The sequence below is a fragment of the Moschus berezovskii genome, chromosome 21, assembly GCF_049115385.1.
Source record: "Moschus berezovskii isolate FMDL1 chromosome 21, NW_MosBer_1.0, whole genome shotgun sequence".
Taxonomy (NCBI): domain Eukaryota; kingdom Metazoa; phylum Chordata; class Mammalia; order Artiodactyla; family Moschidae; genus Moschus; species Moschus berezovskii.
The window spans coordinates 74,279,509-74,284,344 of record NC_142480.1 but is presented as its reverse complement, the minus strand read 5'-3'; the positions used below and the strand labels follow the sequence as shown (position 1 = coordinate 74,284,344).

At 38.3% G+C, this 4,836-nt stretch overlaps 1 pseudogene; it reads right to left on the bottom strand.

Annotated features, from left to right (window-relative positions):
• Positions 1–1,077: 1,077 nt before the first annotated feature.
• Positions 1,078–1,969, bottom strand: LOC148774595 (olfactory receptor 5W2-like; annotated as a pseudogene).
• Between the last annotated feature and the right edge of the window lie 2,867 nt (positions 1,970–4,836).

Below are 4,836 nucleotides of genomic sequence, written 5' to 3'. Positions count from 1 at the left end.
GCTGACCAGGGATCAAACCCAGGCCTGGGCATTGAAAGCACCAAGTCCTATTCACTGGACTGCCAGGGAGATGCTCTGTTTTACCTTTTAGACTCTTATCTATATGTAAGATCATGCAGTACTTATCTTCCTCTCTATGGATTATTTCACTTAGTATGTTGCCTTCACGGTTCTTCTATGTTATAGCAAATATGACTTTTTCTAATAAACATGGGCTTGTATATTTCACAACCTGAATAACTGCCAAATCCTCTATGTACTATCCTTTCACTTCTCAAATTGAGTCTTATTTAGATTTGACTGAATATCTCTATTCAAAGATTATTTTATTTTGGACTATATTTAGATATTTTTGCTTTGGAATTATAGCTCTGTATGTATTATTTCATGATGAATTTGAGGTTATAATGAGATACTTGACCACTTAGTTAATATGTTATTTGTTTTAGCTTATTTTTAGTAGTATTTAAACTGCAGAATGCACTATAGTATATAAAGAATCTACATGCTCAAAGATCACTGAGTAAATGCACAATAAGTCTCAGCATAATTGAAACAATGTTTGAATAAAAACTAAACAAAAATTAGCATAATGGAAAAATCAGAAATGTTTTTCTTTTAAACTAAATGCCATGTACAAATTCTGGAAAGATAATTAAACATGACATGTGAGAGGAACAGTAATAGATTTAAGATTGAGATTAAGTGTAATACTACTTTAAGAAATTGAAAAATTATGTTTGTCATGTATTCTACCATATAATTTTAATAAACCATCTGTCACTTTATCTGTGTGGATGCATGTTTATTCACATACACCTAACATAAATATTTTGGAGAAGGCAATGGCACCCCACTCCAGTACTCTTGCCTGGAAACTCCCATGGATGGGGGAGCCCGGTAGCCTGCAGTCCATGGGGTCGCTAAAGAGTCAAGACACGACTGAGTGACTTCATTTTGACTTTTCACCTTCCTGCATTGGAGAAGGAAATGGCAATCCACTTCAGTGTTCTTGCCTGGAGAATCCCAGGGACGGGGGAGCGCCTGGTGGGCTGCTGTCTATGGGGTCGCACAGAGTCAGACACGACTGAAGCGACTTAGCAGCAGCAGCAGCAGCAGCAACATGGGAATCACAAGGGTGTAAAACAGCGAGGTTATTTTGTCTTGATCTGGAGAACAGGAAGAACTTGGTCTGAAATACATGAAGAGCATAGTTCCCTAGAAAACTGACACAGCAGTTAGGTGGCAGGTGCAGGTAGAGAAAGCTTTGAACCTCCCCTCAGCTGAGTGTATCTTCAAGACTGATCGGATAATATAACAATAAGAGACAAGGACTCCTGAAATAGTATTCAGTTCAATGAAGCCAAAATTCGTGAATATCACTCATTGACCTGTGTGTCTGAGCAAGATAGCAATAGGAGAGGAGGAATATCACAAAAAAAGTGGTTAATCTCATTTGACCCACAGAAGCATAAGTGGAATGCCAATGTTGTGTGTATCAGAGCATCTTCCATTCCCACCAGGTAAACCCTGGCCACAAGCAGGGGGAACACCCTGCTGGACATGCTGACCGCATAGAGCAAGGGGCTGCTGACAGCCTTGTACCGATCATAGTCCATCAAGGCCAGCAGGAGACACTCACAGTCTATGAATGTATACAGCACTAAGACTTGCAGAGCACAGCCACAGAAAGAGACTGACTTGTTCTTGGCAAATGGCCCACCAGCATCTTAGGGCCGATGGCTGTGGAATAGCAGAGGTCACGAAAGGAGAGGCGGCTGAGGAAAAGGTACATGGGTGTGTGCAGCTGGGGGTCCATCCTAAACAGGGTTATCATTCCAAGGTTTGCCATAAGATTGATGAGATAAACAAGGAGAACCATGGTAAATAGGGTCACTTTTTTCACGATGTAATTAGTAATTCCCAAGAAAATGAATTCAGTCCCAGAGGAGCAATTCTCTCCTTCCATTCTTTTTAGATCTTGTATAAACTCTTGAGAAATTGATCAAAAAAATAAATGGCACATTCATGTGTAACGCTTCTGCTGCTGCTGCTAAGTCACTTCAGTCATGTCTGACTCTGTGCAACCCCATAGATGGCAGCCCACTAGGCTCCCCCGTCCCTGGGATTCTCCAGGCAAGAACACTGGAGTGGGTTGCCATTTCCTTCTCCAATGCATGAAAGTGAAAAGTGAAAGTGAAGTCGCTCAGTCGTGTCCAACCCTCAGCGACCCCATGGACTGCAGCCCTCCAGGCTCCTCCGTCCAGGCCAGAGTACTGAAGTGGACTGCCATGCACTTCTATACATCTGTAAAAAATCATAAGGCAGAACATATTTTTTTCTTCTGCAATTGTGTTTTTATATTCAGAAAAAATGCAGTCATGCACACAAATTAAAGAGGCATAGCCCTCTATTCTTCAAGAATAAAATGAATTTGAGAAAAACACTTTTGAAAGCTTGATGTAAATCTAGATGCCATCCACAAGGTTTGTCGTTTTCTACCAGCTCTTTCCTGAGTCTTACTTTTTTTTTTTAACCTCAGGGAGTAGATCTGTAGTAACATAACTTTTTTCACCTCTTGAAAACCATATGGAAGAGACTCCAATGATAGAGAGGCTAGTCTCTAACACTTAGGATTAAGTATTTTCGATGCTTGAAAACATTCACTTGGGTAAATTTCTATTTCTAGCCATTAGGTGAAGATTTTAGTGAGTAACCAAGCATAAAATGCTTCAATTACACAGTTTTTTTTCCCTGTTTTAATCAAAAAGTTAAGTCTTTTCTCTTACATTTCTTAAGATAGGATCTAGGAACTTACCTGAAATAAGCAGATTTTGGTTTGCTGAACAATAGGCAGATGGCTTTTCATTTAACCAGATTCATTGGGATTTAAATCCCTGTGCTACTGTCCTTTGGCTTTGATGTTATTCAAACATTTCCTTAACTACATTTCTGCTTCTGTATATCCCCACATGAGTTCAGGAACAAATTAGCAAAGGCTAAGTTTTTTTGCTTCACTATTTTCGGCAAAATGATTCATGGTAGAATGAAAACTGCAAATTTTCTTTGTGGTGTGCTTCACAGTCAGCCTGAAACTATCTCCTTCTCTAGTCAAAGAGGAAACCTAATCAAAAATAAAAAAGTTCTCCCTCCATCATTTCCAGCTCCTTTTGATTGGTCGTTTTGCTTCTGAAACACTATCCTTTACTGTCTCATTTTGGAGTATTATTATACTTTGCATTACCTTTTTTATTAAATTATAAGGCATATAAAATAAAGTTCACTTCTTTAATGTATACTGTTCTTTAGCTTTTAGTGTATTTTCAAGACTGTTCAGTTATCACCTACTTCAGAATATTTTCATCACTCCAATAAGAAACAACAAGCTTATTAGCTGTCATTCCACTTTCTTCCCTCCCTGAGCCCTGGAAACCACTCCTTTCTGATATGGCATGGTTTCCTATTCTTGGCCTTGCATATAAACAGAATCATGTAGTATGTGTTTTTATTCTGTCAGGCTTCTTGAGTATACTGTTTTCAATGTTCATCTATATTCTTGAACATATAAGTTTGTTTCATTAAGTGACACAATAGTAATTCATTTTCAGGCTATAACACATTTTATTGGTCCATTGTTCATTTAGATGATCGTTGGGTTATTTCTATTTAGCTATAAACATTCCTGCCAGTGCTATCTTTTAAGGCAGCCCTCATCACCAAATATCATCTTATTCCCATCCTCGAACCACATATCATCCAGGGATATTTCATTGATTTTTGTGACTCTCTCACATTCTCTAAATTGTGCACTTTTTTTTGAATTATGTTTATTTTGTTCATTTGAGAATGTCTCTACTACAATTAAGGCCTCAGAAATATGATCAATGCTTATTTTGCATTTCCTAAGCTCCCTGGTACAAGAAGATGAAAAGTAGGGCTTTCTAAACAATTATTATTAAGTATTTCTTGTTATCAGTGATATAAAATAAATAAAACATAACTGTTAGGGGAATTTTAATATAGATATGGCTCATATGTCCAAAGAAGACCTATTTAGAAAATTGCACAGGTATGATTACTTTTCTAAATCATCAGAGTTCCATTTTATTCCTAAACTACTGTGTTTCCTGGGAGCTCAGATGGTAAAGAATCTAAAATTTGGTCTCACAACTTGGTATCTCTGATGTGACTGGACTATTTCCCAGCATCCCAGAACTGGTTTTCCTTTCACAATGACCTGAATGACCAAAGGGTCAGTCACTCTCCTTCTATATGTGTGCTGCTTAAGAAGTGCTTCATAAAGGCACTTTGTTTGCATATATGAACAACAAAACTAAGAAGTGACTGCACACTTGCTTACAGATTTAATAACAATAACATAAAAAACTATTAATAAGCAAATCAGTACTTAGAAATTCCACAGGACTGGAAAAGGTCAGTCTTCATTCCAATCCCAAAGAAACGCAATGCCAAAGAATGCTCAAACTACTGCACAGTTGCACTCATTTCACATGCTAGTACAGTCATGCTCACAATTCTCCAAGCAAGGCTTCAGCAATATGTGAACCGTGAACTTCCAGATGTTCAAGCAGGTTTTAGAAAAGGCAGAGGAACCAGAGATCAAATTGCCAACATCTGCTGGATCATGGAGAAAGCAAGAGACTTCCAGAAAAACATCTGTTTCTGCATCATTGACTATGTCAAAGCCTTTGACTGTGTGGATCACAATAAACTGTGGAAAATTCTGAAAGAGATGGGAATACCAGACCACCTGACCTGCCTCTTGAGAAACCAGTATGCAGATCAGCAGGAAGCAACCGTTAGAACTGGACATGG